This window comes from Pelodiscus sinensis, chromosome 3 (genome assembly GCF_052426305.1).
Source record: "Pelodiscus sinensis isolate ZL-2025 chromosome 3, ASM5242630v1, whole genome shotgun sequence".
In the NCBI taxonomy this organism is placed as follows: Eukaryota; Metazoa; Chordata; order Testudines; family Trionychidae; genus Pelodiscus; species Pelodiscus sinensis.
Window position 1 is genome coordinate 73,694,059 of NC_143054.1, and position 20,868 is coordinate 73,714,926.

Genomic DNA, 20,868 nt, shown 5'->3' on the forward strand with positions numbered 1-20,868 from the left:
CTACTGGATCAACCCAGCAGCACCCCAACTGCTCTGCCCCAGGCGTCCCCAAGTCAGCCGCTGCTGAAACTGACCAGTGGCTGACTACAGGAAGCCCCTGCCCCGGGCTTCCTGGAATCAGCCACTGATCAGTTTCAGCAGCAGCTGACTTGGGGATGCCTGGGGTTCTTAAGTTGAATCTGTATGTAAGTCAGAACTGGCGTCCAGATTCAGCTGCTGTTGAAACTGATTAGTTTCAGCAGCGGCTGAATCTGGACGCCAGTTCCGACTTACATACAGATTCAACTTAAGAACAAACCTACAGTCCCTATCTTGTACGTAACCCGGGGACTGCCTGTATATATATATATATATATACACACACACACCTTTGTGGCACCTACAGATCCTGTTGTGCTGAAGGAAGGGGAGCTGACAGCAATAAGCCTCTGTATATGGCCTGCAACTGCTTTTTTGTGCATTAGTGGGCCCTGACCAAAGAGAGTTCCCCATCCCTGTTGTAAAGTCTAAAACACTATTTAAAGAGAATCCTTCCTTTCCTCAATCTACTTCATAGTAAACAGTTCATATAACAAAAATAAATAAACCACCAAAGTGCACCTTTGTAATCATGCTATGGGAACAGGCAAGAATTAATTTAAATTGAAGAAGATTGCAGATTTCTAAAATAGGGATGAAACAGTATAGTTGATTAACCAATAAGCAAAAGCTTATAGGTTAATGCTATAGACTATGTGCATTTCCCCCCTCCTCCCGCCTCCGCACTAGTAAATTTTTTAGCAGGCCTGTCAGCAGCCTGGCTCAGCCCTGGCTTGTACCAGGTCTGGGACCTACCCCTTCTGTGGCTCTGCATTTAACGTATATTAGGAGTTGGGCAGGCAGCCAGCCTGGCTCAGTTCCGTCTCACACAAGGTCTGAGAGCTTAGACTCCCCTTCCTCCCGTCTTCCCCCCTGGACAGGGGCTGCTGCCACCCCACACTGCTGCCTCTGTGTCCGGGAAGTAGCACAGGGCCACAGGCAGTCGGTCTGCAAGGGGGGTTGTTTTTTAAACTGGTTCCCCTCATGGATAAGCTCCCGCCTGGTACCCCAAACTGCTGCCTCTGATACAGAGGCAGCAGTGCAAAGCAGCAGGGAGCTCTTTGGGTGTGGGGCCAGAGCACCATTGGCTGCCAGCCCAACCCACGGGGACTACAGAATAGTCGAGTAACGGATAAGAATTCATGAGGTTAATTGACTATTAAATTAACCAGCATTGAACATCCCTATTCTAAAAGCAATCACAGCTCTGAGTATCACAAAGATACTACTATAACATGCTACAGCAGTATTTCCAGCTCCACAGAAAAAGATGGGGAAATAAGTGCTCTTTACCCATTCTTGTATTTATTCTATGACAATTCGCCCCACTATTTTTTATCTGTTGCTTTTTCAAAACAAACATAGCATACACAAAAATCACTATTCCTTTCAATTGTTTTCATTTTTGTTTTAAAGAGCATCATACTCCTGTAGGCCTGTAAGCCTTAAGTAATACGGATAATAAAGATAATCATTAATATTTGAAAGAAAAAAATTCATATTCTGGAAATAAGTTAAGTGGGGGCTGAGTAACTTAAAAGGGTTCAAATGTGTTCTTTGCATACTGTGAAAATTCCATGAAAGAACTGAAATTTGTGAGGTGTCAAAACAGAACTACATTTCTAAGAAATCTCTTACTAAGCCTTGCCACCAGGGGATGTGTGTATGAATGGTAAAGGGAAACCCAGGACCGAATTCAAGTTGAAGGACTCAGAGCCAGCCCAAGTTACGGCCTGACTGGGTGATAGCCCGGGGCGCCCGATTGTAAGGGGCACTGTGCGGTGCTGCAGGGCTGAGCAGAGCCGTGCATTCACCACATGCCTAGGGCAGAGCCACGCATGGACTGCATGCCCAGAGCCCGGAACTCAAGAATGAGCTGCGCACCCGGGGGCAGGGCCGTGCATGCGCCACGCACCCGGGGGTGGCGCTGCACACCTGGGGCGCAAGAATGACTCGGGCCAGTTCTGGAAGGACTAGTAGACTTCTCTGTAGGATTCTGTGTTTACATGGGAAGACAAATTGATGCTCCACATTTAGCCTTTGGGACTAAAAAGAGAAAGATCAGACAAATATATATATATATATGGGATCTTTGCCTTCATAATGAAATATTCCCAAAACACATCTAGGGTTGCCAAGTGTCCAATATTCATCCGGACAATCCGGTATTTTCACTTCCTGTCCGGTAAAAAAAAATTCAGAATATACCAGACACCCGAGATGTCCGATATTCTCTGAATTTTTCCCTAGCCAGGAGGCGAAAGTGCTGGGCACCTGGCAACCCTACAAACACTAAGTGCCTGGCCTTCCTCCCCTCCCCCGGTCCCCAACACCTTCAGCCCCCATGCTTACCTGGATCCCCTAGACAAAAGAACGGCACAAAAGACCTATTTTAATTTTTTTGGCTTAAGTTCTTGGAGTCCTTTTTTTGTTTGTTTGTTTTGCTCAACAACTTTGGTCTCCTTTCAACAGAATTTTTTCCTGGTGTGTTTGTTTCAACCATCTGGCAACCCTAAACACATCCATCTAAAAACATTCGACTCCCATGACAAACACACACACAGCCTCATTTCTTCTGGAGTACTTTTTTTTTTTTTTAAATAAGGAAAAATAAATTACTTCTCATGTAATTCTAGTGCTGCACCATCAATGCAGGAGGATGAGAAGTAGCTTGCTATGCTGATCGAGTTCCAGGCCTTGCTCTAGAGCACTTTCAAAAGCCCTAAGAGTATGTCTATACCGTAGTTGGGAGCACGCCTTCCGAGCCTAAGTTGACAAACTCACACTAGCAGAACTCAAGATAATATTTACCAAACACAAACACAAACACAAACACAAACACACACACACACACAGTTGAAGTGTTATCCACTTCTTTATTTTTAATGACTATGTTGATATTTTACTTATCCTTGGGCACTTGTATGGCATTTGGAACATTTCTGGTTTTTGCATTCAGATCTGTAATCCTCTCCAAAAGGAGACTGCAAGGTTTGGGATCTACTGCCCTGCCTCAAACCTTCTGAAAGACAGGAAATAGAAGTTCTGAGCTAGACAGATCTTATTCTGGCATCTTAAAACCAAATCACCAGATTCACAAGTATATCCCCCCCAAAAGTACTGTAATGACTAAAATAAAAAGCCAGATCTGAAGCTCTAGTCACCACAGTCTTCTCCGTCCAGTGGGGATAAAAAAATCTCTAGTTCTCAGTAATTTATAGCATTGTTTCTCTACTAAGCAAGTTGTCTGGCCTTAAAAGCACATTCTGATGGCTCTTACTGTCTCCTCACCAAGTCCCAGCAACTTCAAAATGATTTTTCAAAGGCTCTCATAACAAGAGCAGCTACAGCTAATACAAAAATGATGTAACTGTAGATTGTTAAGAGCTTCAAAAACTGGTTTAGAGTAGTGCGATATTTTATAAACTGGTATTATCAGAATTACCTCAGTCAAACTATTGCAAATTTTTTCAAGACCAGGACACATTACTGAGCATTGACCCTATCAGAAGACCAAGTGTCAGCAATGAAAAACATACATCCCTCCTCTTAATAATTTAATAGAAATTTTGTTTACAATCTAGTCTTCCATTTCAACTAGTCTTAAAATTAGCAAAAACCAACATCTGTGTCTTACTAAAATAGTTTTAATGCTTGAGAATGAGAAAATTCAAATGGGAAGTAATCAGCTAACATTAAAAGAAGTATAATAGCACAGGTGCATGTGTTAAAAAAAGCTGGTCATTTCGATACTAAACACTTATTTCTCTGGCTGTGCATTGAATTGCTAATCTCAGAAAGGACAAACCTCATTTCATAGCTCTTCCCCAGGCTACTCAGGAAGTATTAACCTTCTCAGGTCTTCTGCCTGATAGGCAAGAGATCCATTCACTGACTTGGGGTCTCTGCTGTCTCACCTACTGTTCAGGAAACAGGAAGCTTTATATGTAGGGCCTTATAAATGTCATAGCCATGACAAACGTGTCACAGAATATGAAATAAGCTCTTCCCATGAAATCTTTATCTCCCCTATGCTGCTGGGAATGATTTGCCCTTCCCCTGCAAAGCCACTCAGACCCACCAATATATGTTTCCTCCTACTACAGGAAGATCCAGTGCTGGAAAGCAGCCCCAGAGGTTCCTGCAACTGGAGGAGGGTTGTGGTCTGATCTCTCCCTTGCTGCTGGGAGTGGCCCTGTCTGGCAGCTCCTACTTCAGGGGTGGACAATTTAAAAAAAAAAGGGGGGGGGGGTTGCCCACAAGGGCTAGTCCCTGGCTGGCTGACACCATTGTATTTACCTGTGCTTCTGCAGGAATCGGGTCATTGCAGCTCTCGTTGGCTGTGGATCACCATTCATAGCCAATGGGAGCAGCAGGAAGGGGCGCAGACCAAAACACTACTTCCCATCTCTTCCAATGGCCACAAACGGTGAGCTGCGGCCAACGAGAGCTATGTTCACCCGATACTGGCAGAGGTACAGGTAAATATAGCAGTGGGGGCCCATCAGAGACTAACCCTCTGGACTGGATCTGGCCCTCAAGCCAGAATTTGCCCACCCCATACTAAATGCTAACCTTGGTTGGGCTGAGTAGGGACTAAACTTGTTCTTCCCCTGCATAACTGCTCTCAGGGAGGAGATCAGCCCAAGACCTTCCTGCAGCATTAGTAGGTGGGTCTGACTCCTCCTGACCGCCCTATAAGAAGTTTGCAACCTCCTCCCACCAACACCCACCCCCCAAAAGAAGAATTTTGCACCAGGCCCAACACGGTTATCACACAATTAAATTTCAGATTTATACATCTGAACATTAAATTTATCAATTTCTAAATCCTATGGCTATGAAATTGACCAGAATGGACTGTGAATTTGGTAGGATCCTACTTACATTCAATCACCTGTAAACTCATGACATCTCCCACTGTTAAACAGCTCCAAGGGCTATAACAGGCACACGTGCCCCAAGCCCAAATGCCCATGTATCCATTCTCTTTTAGTATAAATAACTGTAACATCTTTCAATATCGTTATTGAACTGTTACATGCTACCAGGGAATCCATTCCAACAGTTTGCGACCAGTAGTGCAGCTTAACAGATGGACACACAACAGGCTGAAGACTTCCCTCCTTGCTTTTTGAGCAGATTTACTTATATACCAGAAGCAGCGGTTAGTCTGAAATAGGTTTAAACGGTTTACAGCATGCTTGCAGATAAATTAGGGATATGAAAGGTTAATTGGTTAAGTAGTTAACCATTAACCAGTGGGGGCTGACTGTTCTGGTCCCAGGGAGGGGGCGGAGCCTACGATTGATAGGGTGAAGCAGCCTCTGCCTGTGCTTCACCCAGGCCCACCATGGACAAGGCCAGCTGGAGCAGCCCAGCTCTGCATAATGGGGGGCTGCTGCAGCCTAGTGGGGCTGGAGCAGCCTCCCTCCCACCCACAGCCCCTTTAATTGGTTAACTGGTTAAACATAATGCAGATTTCCTAAAATTATAAACAGACTAAATTAGAGTCCACTTGTCTGATCTTTTTTGATAGAACTAGTATGATGAACAGCACATAACATGCCAGCTGACTGACAAAATGGCAACTTCCTATTTCATTAGTTTGTATTATATTTAAGACAATTTAAAATTAGTACTGATTTACTCTTCTTTGTACTGAAAGGAAGTGCAGCTTTCTTTTAAACGTTGCAGTGCGTGCTAACTGGAAACAAATCCACCAGCTGCTGCCCACTCCTTCTGGGCAGTTTGCCTGCCTCAGTGACAATATGCTCATGAGAACTCTTTAAAGATACCTGAATAATTTCTCATAAAAGGCTTCACTATATTTTGATCACAGTTGATAAATGTAGGAAATAAAGCTATTCCAGGAAAAGGGGAATGTCTAGAGTTACTATGATTGGTTGACACACTAAGGGAGAAATAACCCCTTGGGATCTCACAGAATCAGATCAATAATTTTCTGTTGCAAAATGTTTGAAGTGCATGTTACACATTTACTGATGCCCCCTTTAAATGCATGTATAGCTTTCAAGCATGATGACCATTTCTATATATGTGTCTAAGTGTATTTTGTGCTGACTGCTATATGCTTGTTCCTTAACAAAATTTACCTGTTTCAAAATTAGAAAACTTCCAATAAGAATACTACTCTCCATAGGAGATAAAAATATTCACCCACCTTTCTGAAAGCTATGTGTGCACCACAATACAAGGAAATATCTTCTGTATGTACTCAGCCCCCGTTACCATAGCATGTGACCAACACTATTCAGCCCGTTACCATAGCATGTGACCAACACAAAGTCTTTTGTGTACAGGCAGTTCCCGGGTTACATGGATCCGACTTACATCTGATCCCTACTTACAAACGGGGTGAGGCAACCCCACACTAGCTGCTTCCCCCCAGCAGACCAGAGAGACGCGAAGCTAGCGCCCCCCTTCTCCCCCCCAGCAGACCAGGGAGACGCGGAGCAGCTTTTCTCAGCAGACACCTCAGCTTGAGAATAAAGGACTGAGGGAAGTGAGATGTGGGAGAATAAAACTGAGCTCTGGAGAAATGTTTGGCTAGAGTTTTCCCTACAATATGTACCAGTTCCGACTTACATACAAATTCAACTTAAGAACAAACCTACAGTCCCTATCTTGTACGTAACCCGGGGACTGCCTGTATTAATCTTCACAATCCAGTGAGGCAGGAAGCAATACCCCCATGTTACAGTTACAGAAACTAAAGGCTTGTCTGTGCAAGAGATTCTCAATTGGGATAAATGTGCCCTCTGTAGGTACTCAGAGGTCTTCCAGGGTACTCAACTAATATAGATCTGGGTTTCAAAATATGGGTGTGGGAGAGAGTGGGCCAATAGGAAAGGTTTTACAGGAGTCATAAGTGCAGGGCCAGCATTAGGGAGTGGCAAGCAGGGCAAATGCTTGAGGCTCCATGCCACAGGATGCCCTGAGAAGCTAGGTTACGTGCTTCAGCCTCACTGCCTTGGATTCAGATTTCTGCCAAGACTCACCAATGAAAAAGAGGCTTAAGTGTTACACTGAAATACAAGCATAATATTTATATTCCAATTATTTTAGAATGACATAGTAAAATGAAAAAGCAAGCAATTTTTTTCCATTCCACCGTGCTGCGACCCTTGAGTATTTTTATGTCTGATTTTGTTAGCAAGTAGTCTTTAACAGAGGTAAAACTTGGGGTACATGAGACAAATGAGACTCCTGAAGTGGACAGAGTAGACTGGACAGAACGAGAACCACCGGCCTACACGACAGCGCCTTGGCCAGCATTACTATGCTGGCAGAGCCCCCTAGTGTTGACACAACATAAGTCAGAGGTATTTGATTGCAACGGAAACTCTTCTGTTGGCATGTATGTACCTACAGTAGGGGTTCTGCCAGCTTAGCTATGACATCTAAGGGAGCATTTCTATCCATGGTCTGAGCCAACACAGTATGCCAGCTAAACTTCATAGCTTAGACCAGGCCCAAGATCACAAAGGAAGCCTGCTTGAGTCTCCCATATCTCCAGCTAATACCCAAATCAGACCATCCTGCCTCTATTCTGTTCACCTAATAGGAATGTTAAATATCAGTTAACTGAACAGTCGATTAACCTCATGACTTCTCAACAGTTACTCGACTATTCTATAGTCCACAGGGGCGGGGCTGGCAGCCAGTGCACTCCAGCCTCACTCCTGAGGAGCCCCCTCTATCAGAAGCAGCAACATGGGGTGCCAGGCAGGAGCTCGTCCGTGAGGGGAGACAGTCGGAAAACTGATAAAGAGGCAGCAGCACAGGATGGCAGCAACCCGTCAGAAAGGGGGAGGGGTCTGAGCTCCCAGACTCAGCACAAGCCGGAACTGACCCGAGCTGCCAGCCCACCTGGCTCCTAATACACTTTAAATGCACAGCCACAGCAGGGGTAGGTCCCAGACCTGGTGAGAGCCAGGACTGAGCTGGGCTGCTGGCCAGCCTGCTAAAAAAAATGTACTGGCGGGGCAGGGGAAAAATGCGTGTAGTCTATAGCATTAACCTATAGGCCTTTGCTTATCGGTTAACCAACTACACTATTACATCTGTATCACCTAGGAGGGCAATATACCTCTGAAAACCAAGAGTAAGTATCTACTCTAAAAGACAGAATTGCAGGTTTCACACACTGCACCACAGAACATGAAAGACTGCTAGGAGCTAGGAGAAAGACAAGCAAATTGGATGGGTTCTAGTAGCATGCAGCTATTGGGAGGTTCGGCCTATAAGACTGTAATAAATGGTGGATTCAAACTTACGGACATCTGTTCAAAAAGATCTGAACAGACAACACAATTAGCTCAATTCAAACTAGCTTGCACTGTACACAGATATTATCTTAAAATGCTTGTACATCTCTCAAATTGAGAAATGTACAAGCATTTTTTTCTTTGCCATGTCATAAAAGGTTATTTTGGTGTTCAATAAAAACATGTTGCTTAAAAAGTATTTAACAGAAAGCTCAAATATTGCTACCAGGAGCATATCTATGCTCTTGAAACTACCAACAGGCTGATGTGAACCTGGCACCTCTGAAGCTGAGTATAGGAGCTTCTACCCTCTGAGCTCCCAGCCTCTGCTGTAGAGGTCTCTTGGTCTTAACAGTTGCTGTGGTCTAGATGCCACTGCCTGAGACAGCGAACCACATGAGGTGTGTGGGTTACACTATTATTTGGCATAATAATATTTCCCTTTGCTACTCAAATTATATTAGGAAAGTCACTTAAGTTTTTAACTGTACTCAAACAGTAAGCCCTCAACATTACAACTGCAATTTATTATTCTTAACTTTTTAGTACTGGGTATTTATGTTGTTACACAAAATACATTGCATGGATTCCAAAATCTAAAATCTTTCTTGAGGCATGTCACATAAACTGTAGTTTTATAGAGACTGGCCAAAAAAGCTTATTAAGAAGTGCATTTATCAGTTAATGCTCTGCTATTCAATTATATTAATTCCAATTTCCTGTTAGAATATTATTTCTGGTGCAATTGCTGGAAATCTGCCAGTTGAAAAGTGGTTATATCATTAGGATTTTCCTAAGCTTTCTTTTTTCCCATATTTTATTGCTACACTGGCTTTCACAATAAATTGTGTTCAGTACTTCTCTAACAATAGCCACCACTACTTCAAAAACTTTCTACATATACATACATTTGGAGGTAAAATAAGTTGCTCTCAACTATTAGATCTGGTAATCAATGTACTCTTTACATAAGAACACCTATACTGAACTCAAAATATAATGCTTCGTGGCCCTTCTCTCTGCACAATGCACTAACATCAAAATAAAGTCAATATTTCTTTGAAATAATTCTATCAATGTACTCTTTACATAAGAACACCTATACTGAACTCAAAATATAATGCTTCGTGGCCCTTCTCTCTGCACAATGCACTAACATCAAAATAAAGTCAATATTTCTTTGAAATAATTTCTATTACCTTATGTTAGTTTACATTGCAACTATTCAGCACATGATATTGTATGATAAACAAAAGACGTGTTATTTAACATTTCAAATGTATAAAACTATAGGAAAAACATTACACAGGTTTAACCTCAGAAGGTTAAAATTATTTTTTTAATGAAACTTGAAGTCTGTGGTTGTTAGCACTCATTCAAGGAAAGTGTATTTGTTCTGTGCAAGTGGATTCTTCTAATTCTGTTTCTAAGTCTCTTTATTCTCTGTCATTCCTTTCAGCAAATTCCAATGTTTTTATTAATTACAGAGAATTTAATTAAATATCAATAAATGAACTATTTCAAATGTTCACCTGCTCATAAAAGCACTTATCTGGCAGCAATTTATGATGTAACAATAGTCCTTAAGGAACCAGAGCACTTAATGCAAATTAGAAAGGCGTTGAATGCACAATGGAATCTGGCATCTATATTCCAAGAACTCCTTAGAATTTATAAGAAGCTGACATAAATGGTGATTGTTCTGAGAGCACTGATGAGATCTTCAAATTTGCCCTGCACATACCTACCCATTATTTCTACAACATGGGTACAGGCAGTCCCCGGATTACGTATAAGATAGGGACTGTAGGTTTGTTCTTAAGTTGAATCTGTATGTAAGTTGGAACTGGCGTCAGCCACTGCTGAAACTGATCAGTTTCAACCGCGGCTGAATCTGGATGCCAGTTCTGACTTACATACAGATTCAACTTAAGAAACCCAGGCGTCCCCAAGTCAGCTGCTGCTGAAACTGATCAGCGGCTGATTCCAGGAAGCCTGGGGCAGAGCAACTCTGCCTCGGGCTTCCTGTAGTCAGCCGCTGGTCAGTTTCAGTAGCGGCTGACTTGGGGACGCCTGGGGCAGAGCAGCTGGGGTGTTGCTGGGTTGCTCCAGTAGTGCGGCTCCTCGGCGCTACTGGAGCAACCCAGCAGCACCCCAGCTGCTCTGCCACAGGCGTCCTGATTCAGCCGCTGCTGAAACTGACCAGCAGCGGCTGAATCAGGACGTCTGGGGCAGAGCAGCTGGGGTGCTGCCGGGTTGGTCCGGAGCGGCGCTGCGGGACCAACCCGGCAGCCCCCAGCTGCTCTACCCCCGGGGTAGGCAAGAAAAGCCTGGTCTGCTGGGGGGGGCACTAGCTGCACCTCCCCCTCCCCCCAGCAGACCAGGAGGACAGGAGCAAAGCCGCGGAGCACGCCCGCAGCGGGACAGCCCAAGCGCGCCTGGGCTGTCCCGCTGCGGGCATGCGCCGCAGCTTTGCTCCTGTCCCCCTGGTCTGCTGGGGGGGTCCAGCAAAGCCGCTGGACCCCCCCCCCCCCAGCACACCAGGGACACCAGAGCAAAGCCACCCAGGCGGCGGGAGTCCCGCTGCCTGGGCGGCTTTGCTCCGGGGAAAACAAGCAAAGCCGCCCAGGCAGCGGGACTCCCGCCACCTTGGCGGCTTTGCTCAGGTGTCCCTGGTCTGCTGGGGGGGTCCAGCGGCTTTGCTGGACCCCCCCAGCAGACCAGGGAGACCGGGAGAAGCTTTTCTCACCCTGGAGGACACGGGTGGCGACCCGCCGCCCGTGAGCTCTGGGGCAAGAAAAGCCCCGTTCGTAAGTGCGGATCCGACATAAGTCGGATCCGCGTAAGTCGGGGACTGCCCGTAGTGGAAAAAGTCAGTTCCCCTTTTCTGCACATAAGTAAAAGATATTTTAAAACATAAATAGGCAGGATCATTTCTTGTTTGCGTTCAAAAATTAATTCCATGATGTTGAATATTGTTACTAAAACATAATGCATGGTTGACAAAATACAGCTGTTTCATACAGAAGGCAGAAAGGCATGTATTCTTTTCCAATAAATGTAAACAGTAGAACCTCAGAGTTACAGACATCGCAGGAATGGAAGTCGTTCATACTCTGAAATATTCTGTAACTCAGAACAAGGTGTTACAAACTTCAGCTGCAGTGTGGGGGGAGATGGAGGGAGTGGGAACAAGAAGGGCTATAGCCGCAGGGTTTGCTGGTGTTGTGTCAGAACTCTGGGAGGGACTTCTGATCCTCACTGTATCAGAGCAACAGGCAAGGGGTTCAGGATTTCACCCACAGGGGAGCACCAAGGCTCTCAGATTTTACATCTGGGGAAGAGTGCTGAGATTCCAGGCTTCAGTCCCATGATATCCAGTTTCAGCCTTGCAGGGAGCGCTGGGGCTCAGTGCTTCAGCCCCACAGCTCCATTCCCAAATTCTCACCCATGGTTCAGGATTTCCCACAGCTCAGCAAAGGGAGGATGTGTCAGGCCTCACCCTGGGAATGGATCTGTGGGGCTGAAGCTTTGAACCCCACAGCTCCAAAGGGTCAGAAGTAGGGATATAAAATCCTGGGTAACCAGTTAACTAGTTAAAATGTGAAATCTACTTCACATTAACCAGTTAACCAATTAAGGGGGGCTGCCCCTGCCTATGATGCGACTTGGCCTGCCACAGACAGGAGCCTCTGCCTGTGACACACCTGGGCACGCCACAGATAGGGGCTGCTCCAGACACCCAGAGCAGCCCGTCTGTAGCAGGTCCTATGGGTGGGGAGCTGTTCGGTTAACCAGAACTAGTAAGCCTCACCCAGGAAGGGCGATGCTTACCTGTTAACCTTTCACATCGGCTGTAAGAAACTTGACGGCTCTGCCCCACAACTGTTGTTCCATCCCTCAATTCTCCTCCCCTCCCCACCATGGCTGAAGCCTTGAGCTCCAGAGCTAAAGCCCCAACATAGCACAGTATTTGCTGTTTTGGGTTTTTTAGTCTCCCTGGCTGCCTGATTACTTCTCATTCCACATGGTGCCTGGTTGAACCAATATGTCCATACCTTTGAGATACTACTACACACTGTTTTAATGTCTCTCAGAGGTTCCTTCAATTCCTCTTGGAAAGTGTTTGGCCAGGTGTCCTAATATATTTCATTGCTTTATATTTTCTCAAGTCCCATGTTACAGATTCGCTCCTGCTAACTATTAACGACTGGATGAGGTTCCTCCAGAATGTCACCATGACTTCTTAAAACAAAGATAGATGAGAAAAGTGCATCTAATACTGCTTTAAAAGAAGTAACACTTCTACTACAATTTAATGTAACCTATTATTAGGTAAGCATTACCCTTGCCAGATGATGCTTATCGGTAACCAGTTAACCAGCAACCTGGAGGGCTGCTCCACCTCAGATGTGCCCCCCACCCATGGGAGCCCAGTTAACTGTAACATTTAGCCAGTTAACTGATTAAATGGAATTTTACATCCCTACTACAATTTCAATTAATTTGGCTAATACGAACTACAAACTCACTCCTACTCCATACAAAGGAATTAAGAACATTTCCTACAACCCCTAAATATTAATATGTTTTGTTTTATCTTCTTAAGCAATGGTAACAAATTTAGCATACCTCATATTCAAAAAACAACAAATGGTCGGATAGCACTTTATAGACTAACAAAACATGTAGATGGTATTGTAAGCTTCTATGGGCACAGCCCACTTCTTCAGTATGCCCACGAAAGCGCACGATACCATCTACATGTTTTGTTAGTCTATAAAGTGCTACCAGACCATTCATTGATTTTTCCTGTACAGACTAACTCGGCCACTCCCTGAAGCTTCATATTCAAAAGGTAAACTTGTACACAATAGCTCAACTTAAATGGCCCAGATCCAGAAGTTTTAACGTTGACCACACGTGCGATAAGGATCCTACACATGCCTAAGTCTTGAAAGACTACAGGACACCCTAATTCAAAGCAGCACAAGACCCTGCCACAGCAGATGCAAAACCTGCACCCATCTCCACTGATCAACACCTCCCCGAACATGTCTTTCAATATTCCTGCACACACCTATCACCACATCTGGTATACCTCATCTAGTACAGCAAATGCCTCCAACACCTACCGTATTTTCCGGCGTATAGGGCGACTGGGCGTATAAGACGACCCCCTAATTTTTTAATTAAAAGATAGGGTTTCATCTTATACCCCAGCGCCCCTCCGCCTCCTTTGCTCCCGGTGTCCCTGGTCTGCTGGAGACGGTCCCAAGCAGACCAGAGGCACCGGGAGCAAAGCCACAGCAGCTTTGCAAAGCCTCGGGGGAAGCTGACGGGGGGGCAGCCCAGGCGCGCCTGGGATGCCCCCCCGCCCGAGCCCCTCCGCGGCTTTGCAAAGCCTCGGGGGAAGCCGGCGGGGGGGCATCCCATGCTTGCCTGGGATGTATACCCGGCATACAAGACGACCCCCGATTTTGGGGGGATTTTTTTTAACATCAAAAGTCGTCTTGTACGCCGGAATATATGGTATGTGGGTGAAACCAATACAGTCTTAAATGACATCACACAGAACTGACAAGACAAAAATATACCAGATCACCTGTTGATCACTTTTCACAGCTTGATCACTCCATATTTTGACTAATAAAGTCCTTGACCTGAAAAGAAACTTGCACAGCACCTTCAAAAACTTTTCTAGATGCTACATACCACAGACTCAATAGACTATTGCAGGGGTGGGCAATAATTTTTTCAGGGGGGCCATTTCACAAATTGTGGGTAGTGTCGCTTGCTGGCTCTGCCCTGAAGGGGTGGGGCGTCGGGCAGAAAGGGCTGTTACTTCTAGGTGCCACGCACCCTTAGTGGGGAAATGAAACTTTGTGTGTTCCCTGATCGCAGGCCAATTGAGGCCTGCGGCAGAAAAGCTTGTGAAGTCTCCCTGCTAGAGCATGGGATGCCTAGAAGGAACTGCAAGTCATTTTGAACAGTGAATGACTCCACACATTCCCCCACCCCCAGGTCTCAACTGACCAAAGGACTTGGCGGGATAGCTGTGGGCCACCTCAAATGGCTTGGTGGGTCAGACTTGTCCACGGGCCGTATCTTGACCACCCCTGCTATAAACACAGTTTTTATGTCTCATTAAAATGACCCCTTGTTGTATAGCTTCAGAAGACTTTACTATCCACTTGGTCTTGAACAGTCTCTTGCAACATGTGTTAACTCTTTCTGCTTAAAAATCTGTTGCATGTTATACTCGTCATGGAACAGCTAATACCTTTACCATACCTGAAGAAGAGTTCTGAGTAAGTTTGCCTCTTTCATAAATACCAAACTGTGTATTTTTCATATCCTGCATCTAACAGCACTTCAGCAGCATGGCAAACAAACTTATATTTGACATAAAACCCAAATTTTATTCATAAACTTTTGCAAAACCTGACCAAGTGTTCTTTTTATTTTGTTTTAAATCCCATCTGTATGTTCTCCAGCAGTGTTTGAAATCCAAACATGAGAACACTAAGCTAGTGCTTGGAAAGTGAAACTGACTTAATCGATTTGTCAAACAACAAGAGCTGCAGAGTAAACTGGATTTTTAAAATGTTTAATGTCTAATAATCCATACTTGATAACAGCATTGTTGTCAAATGATGTTCTGTTGGCAGTGTCCCTATAATACATCCAATCCCTCCTCTCCCTCCCTCCCTCCCTCCCCCCAAAATATGCCGGCAAGGGAAGCAAGCCCTCTGGAAACCAGGAGCATTGAAAGTTCACAGAAAGCAGCCAACCGAGACGGGGCTGGCTACACACCGAGCAAAGGCCCCAGCAAGGCTGCAGGACACTGACAGCCCAGTGCCGGCTGCTGGGTCCGGAGCTGCGGGGAGACGCACAAGGGCCCCGCGCACGGACACAGGCTCCGCTCCCCCTGTCTCTGCAAAGTCACCCCCTGCCCAGGGCGCCGGGGCGAGGAGCTCAGGGGGAGACGGCGACCGAGGGCCCAGGGCACCAGCTGGGGAAACTGAGGCACGTGGGCGGCGACATCGGTTGTAACTCGGCGCTGCGCAGCGTGCGCGCCCCAGCACCAGGCGGGTTCCGGGAGAGGCGCCGCCCCGCGAACAGAGGAATAAAGCCCCCGCCGCCGCGCGCCCCCGCTCCGGGCTGAGCAGACCCACAGCGGGGCCCAGTAGTCAAATGCCACATTGGCACGGCCCGACCCCCTCCCGCCCGGCACTCACCTGCCTTCCGGCTGCCGGGCCCGGCGCGACACAGCGGCGTGCGACACTGCCGTAAAGCGAGGCAAAGCGGGTGGGGTTGACACGTGGATCCGCCCCCTCCAGCCCAGGCTTCGCTCAGCCTTCCGCCCTGCTACGCCTGTCCCGTATTGACCGCTAGCCACGCGCAGCACCTGCCCCCTGCTTCACAGCCCGACCTGCGCAGTTCCCGCTGTCCCTCCCCCCCCCCGCTATCGCCTCTCCTCCCTGTCCCACATGTGCCCTACCATCGCTTCTTCCCCCTGCCCCATCTGAGCCCTTTCCTCCATTATCCCTTCTCTCCACTATTGCTTCTCCCTGCAGCCCCAGCTGTGCCCTACCCTCTCCCCATCACTTCTCCATACTGCCCCACCTGTGCCCTGCCTCCCATCCCTTCTCCCCGCTGCCGCACATGTGCCCTGCCTCCCCCCACTTATCACTTCTCCCCGCTTGCCCCCCCGTATTGTTTCTCCCCACTACCTGCTTGTGCCTTCGCCTGCCCTCCACCCCTCGCCACACCTGTGGCCTGCCCAGCTGTCCCTGCACCATTGCCACCCCCAGTACCCACTGTCACACTTGTGCTCTGCCCCTTTTGTCCCTGTCCCCTCATCCACACTTCTGCCCTACGCCCACTATCCCCTCCCCCACTGCCACACCTGCCCCCATTATTCCCTGCTCCCACTACCACACCTGTGCCTTGCCTCCTGTTCCTGCCCCCACTGCTGTACTCTACTCCATCCCTGCCACCACTGCCACACCTCTACCTTGCCCCTACTATCCCTTCTCATGCTTTCCCCCACTGCCACACACTTGTATCTTTCTCACCATTCTATTCCCCAATGCCCCACAGACTTCTCACAAATCTTTAGTCTCCTTTCCTTACTGCCAGCCTGTCAGTCTCTACCATGGACGAACAGGATTATGGATTCGCTTCAACACAGAGTCGATTAGGGATAGACTTGCTTTATTAGTCTCACTATGTCACTGCTACTACAAAGTTGATGTTGCTGTGTTGTGGTTATACAGCTATTACAAAGTGCACACCAGAAAGCACTACAGAGCAATGCATATAAGAGTAAGAGGCACTTGGAATGCTTATGTCCCGTCTCTGATCCTCGCTTCAAGGGCCACAGTTGACATAGCTCCAGCAAGGGAAATCCAGGGTACCCTCTGAGGTCTAGGTCCCTGGTGAAACTCACCAGGCACAGCACTCTCTATACTAGTTATATTCCAGTTTGTTTACCGGGTGTGCGTGTAAATGCCATTCTTAGCATTCTCATGAGCTGAGTCTGAGGTCAAACTTATTTACCACTTAGTAGTTTCCCAGCTCAAGTGCATGTGTTAAAGCTGATAAGGGCCAGCTGCTGTTTGCGTTTACAGACTCCAAGGCTGTACTAGGCTGGGTACAAAAGACAGAACTATGTAGTATTTTAAACACTAACAAGGTGGTTTATTAGGTGATGAGCTTTTGTGGGCCAGACCCACTTCCTCCGATGAAATTGTGGAAGAAAATTGGCACCACCATATATACCAAAGTGATACAAACAAAAAAATGAACGCATGTGAAATTGACAAATCAAATTTTAGAACAGAGTAGGGGTGAGGGGTGAAGGTTAGTGTCCATGAGGTAATGACATAGAGGTGATAATTGGGGAAGCTATCTTTGTAATGGGTGAGATAATTACAGTCTTTGTTAAACCCATACATAAATCTTATTATCTCACCCATTACAAAGATAGCTTTGGTATATATGGTTGTGCCGATTTTCTTCCACATATTGATCTGAGGAAGTGGGTCTGTCCCACGAAAGCTCATCACCTAATAAACCATCTTGTTAGTCTTTAAAGTGCTACATAGTTATGTCTTTTGTTTCAGCTAGACCAGACTAACATGGCTGCATCTCTATCACTATTCTAGGCTGGGTACAGGGAGTATGGAAACTTCCATCCCAGCATGCTGAGCTGCAGGCCCCAAATATTCCTGCTTATATGATACTGCCTAACTCACATACTGCTCAATAGACTGGTCTCTGACACCCACCCACATGTATCCTACCCCCCACACTCATTCTCTATTTATACCCACATACATCTCACCCCTCATGCTGCTCTCTTCCCAGCTCCCCTGCTACTCATATAGGCTATGTGTACACTGCGCATTGTTGCGCAAGAAGATATGCAAATGAGGCACAGCGATGAATATTGCTGTGTGTCATTTGTATACACAGGGCTCGCCAAGTGGCGGTGAGCCATGCTCGCCAGCCGCGCGCATTCGCACTGTTCTGCGTTCTGTGCATGCGCAGATCGCTCTATGCATGCGCAGATCGCTCTGCGCCGGCTCTTCTGGGTTGTAATCTACTTGCCACGAGCGAGTAGATTACATTATTTTTCAAGCTCTGTGCCTAATGAGCCGCCATTTTGTGGAAAGGGCTTTTGCACAAAAAGGAGCTGTCTAAACTGCTCCTTCTTGCACAAAAAAAACCCTCTTGTGCAGGAGCCGTTCTTCCTGAAAATAAAGCTGCAGAATGACTCTTGCGCAAGAGGGGGGTTTTGCCCAAGAAGGAGCAAAAGTCCCTTCTGTAAAAATGGCGCCTCATTAGATATGCAAATAAGGCCTCATTTGCATATCTTCTTGCTCAATGCGCAGTGTAGACGTAGCCATACTGTTCTTACTCACACACATTATACTCCCTTTACTGCCTTTTAGAGGTTATGTGAGGAGGAAAAAAGAGGCTGAGAATAAGAAGAAAGTCCAGATATATGTATAAAGATGATCAGTCATCATTCATTCGAGCAATATCAGTTAAGCTGAAGAAGAAATGTCTGTGAAGGTTTCACACACTCACACCCATGCTTTGTGAAATTGACTTATGGACATAAATATACATAACTCGAAGATGCTTGGAACGCAATACCTCATCTAACCTATTCATGTCACAATCTGCTGGATGTGTAATCTTATTTGCTGTATCTTATTTGGTGTTATGTATCACTCTTGTACATAAAGTTAGAAATATAGAGTATAACATGGTTTATGGTTTTAAATGTACAAATGAAAGCCATTATGACTGTTTCCCTCAATGTCTGGATGACCACCTGTGAACAGCTTCCTTTCTCCTTTAAGAAGTGGTTGGTGTTAGGAATTCAAGGGAACACCCCCTCACCCTCTGCCCTAACTGGTACAGTCTGTCCTGGAAATTTTCCATGGAAGGGTGGAATGTAGAAACAGAATTGACACCTAAAAAGGGAGGCTATTTAAGTTGCAACGTTTTTCAGTTCTTGGTCTTTGGCTGGCATGTCACTGCCAAGAGAATAAACCAGAGACCCCAAAGGAAAAAAGATCTTCCCTGGTTTGGAGGCTTAGCTGAAAGAAGAACAGTTTTAGTGTATATTTATACTGCATAGTGTTATCTATGCATTTTCTGTATTTTAAAATTTGTAATCTACTTTGTTCTGCCTGTTTTCACTTGCAACCACTTAAATCCTACTGCTCATACTTAATAAAATCACTTTTATTTACTATCAAACCCAGTGTAAATAATTGTTACCTGAGTGGGCAATCTGTGTGTGCATTCTCCTTTCATTGTTAAAGGGGGCTAACTTGAATAATTTACCTGCATAATTTTTTCGGGCTCTGATCCCATTTGGGGAATGGTTTCCCTGGAACCTGGCCCCAAACTGCATTTTCCTCAGTCCTGAAGGCTACGTCTACATTGGCATGATCTTGCGCGAATGCTCTTTAACGCAAGAGTTTTTGCGTTAAAGTATTTGCACAAGAGAGTGTCTACGCTAGCATGTGCCTTTGCACAAGAGATGTGCTTTTGTGCAAGAGCATCGATGCTAGTGTAGATGCTCTCTTGCGCAAGAAAGCTCCGATGGCTATTTTAGCCATCGGGCTTTCTTGCACAAGAAATTCATGTTGCCTGTCTACACTGGCCTCTTGTGCAAGAACAGGTGCACAACAGGGCTTATTCCTGAACGGGAGCATCATAGTTCTTGCGTGAGAAGCCCTGATTTCACACATTAGAACATCAGTGTTCTTAGAACATAAGAACATAAGAACAGCCGTACTGGGTCAGACCAAAGGTCCATCTAGCCCAGTATCCTGTCTACCGACAGTGGCCAGCACCAGGTGCCCCAGAGATGGTTGACTGAAGAAAATGATCAAGTGATTTGTCTCTTGCTATCCCTCTCCAGCCTCTGACAAACAGAAGCCAAGGACACCATTTTATCCCCTGGCTAATAGCCTTTTATAGACCTAACCTCCATGAAATTATCTAGCTTCTCTTTAAACTCTATTATAGTCCTAGCCTTCACAGCCTCCTCTGGCAAGGAGTTCCACAGGTTGACTACACGCTGTGTGAAGAAGAACTTTCGCTTATTAGTTTTAAACCTGCTCCCCATTAATTTCATTTGGTGTCCTCTAGTTCTTCTATTTAGGGAACTAATAAATAACTTTTCTTTATCGGCCCTCTCCACACCACTCATGATTTTATTGACCTCTATCATATCCCCCCTCAGTCTCCTCTTTTCTAAACTGAAAAGTCCCAGTCGCTTTAACCTCTCCTCATACGGGACCCGTTCCAAACCCCTAATCATTTTAGTTGCCCTTTTCTGAACCCTTTCCAAGGCCAAAATATCTTTTTTGAGGTGAGGAGACCACATCTGTACACAGTATTCAAGATGTGGGCGTACCATAGTTTTATACAGGGGCAGTAAGATATTCTGGGTCTTATTTTCTATCCCTTTCCTAATAATTCCTAGCATCCTATTTGCCTTTTTGACCGCCGCTGCACACTGTGGGGAAGTTTTCAGAGAACTGTCCACGATAACTCCAAGATCTCTTTCCTGATTTGTCATAGCCAAATTAGCCCCCATCATACTGTACATATAGTTGGGGTTATTTTTCCCGATGTGCATTACTTTACACTTATCCACATTAAATTTCATTTGCCATTTTGTTGCCCAATCACTCAGTTTGGTGAGATCTTCTTGGAGTCCCTCACAGTCTGCTTCTGTCTTGACTATCCTAAACAGTTTGGTATCATCTGCAAACTTTACTACCTCACTGCTTACCCCTTTCTCCAGATCATTTATGAATAAGTTGAAAAGGACTGGTCCCAGGACTGACCCTTGGGGTACACCACTAGTTACCCCTCTCCAATCTGAAAATTTACCATTTATTCCTACCCTTTGTTTCCTGTCTTTTAACCAGTTCTCAATCCAAGAAAGGACCTTCCCTCT

At 45.8% G+C, this 20,868-nt stretch overlaps 1 protein-coding gene across 2 annotated transcripts in view; it reads right to left on the reverse strand.

Annotated features, from left to right (window-relative positions):
* Positions 1–15,749, reverse strand: part of ASCC3 (activating signal cointegrator 1 complex subunit 3) — a 410,940-nt gene extending 395,191 nt beyond the window's left edge. For both annotated transcript variants that reach the window (XM_006118439.3, XM_075923934.2), the window contains exon 1: positions 15,611–15,749. The gene's annotated coding sequence lies outside the window, so the exon portion shown is untranslated. The remainder of the gene's footprint in view (positions 1–15,610) is intronic.
* Positions 15,750–20,868: the final 5,119 nt, after the last annotated feature.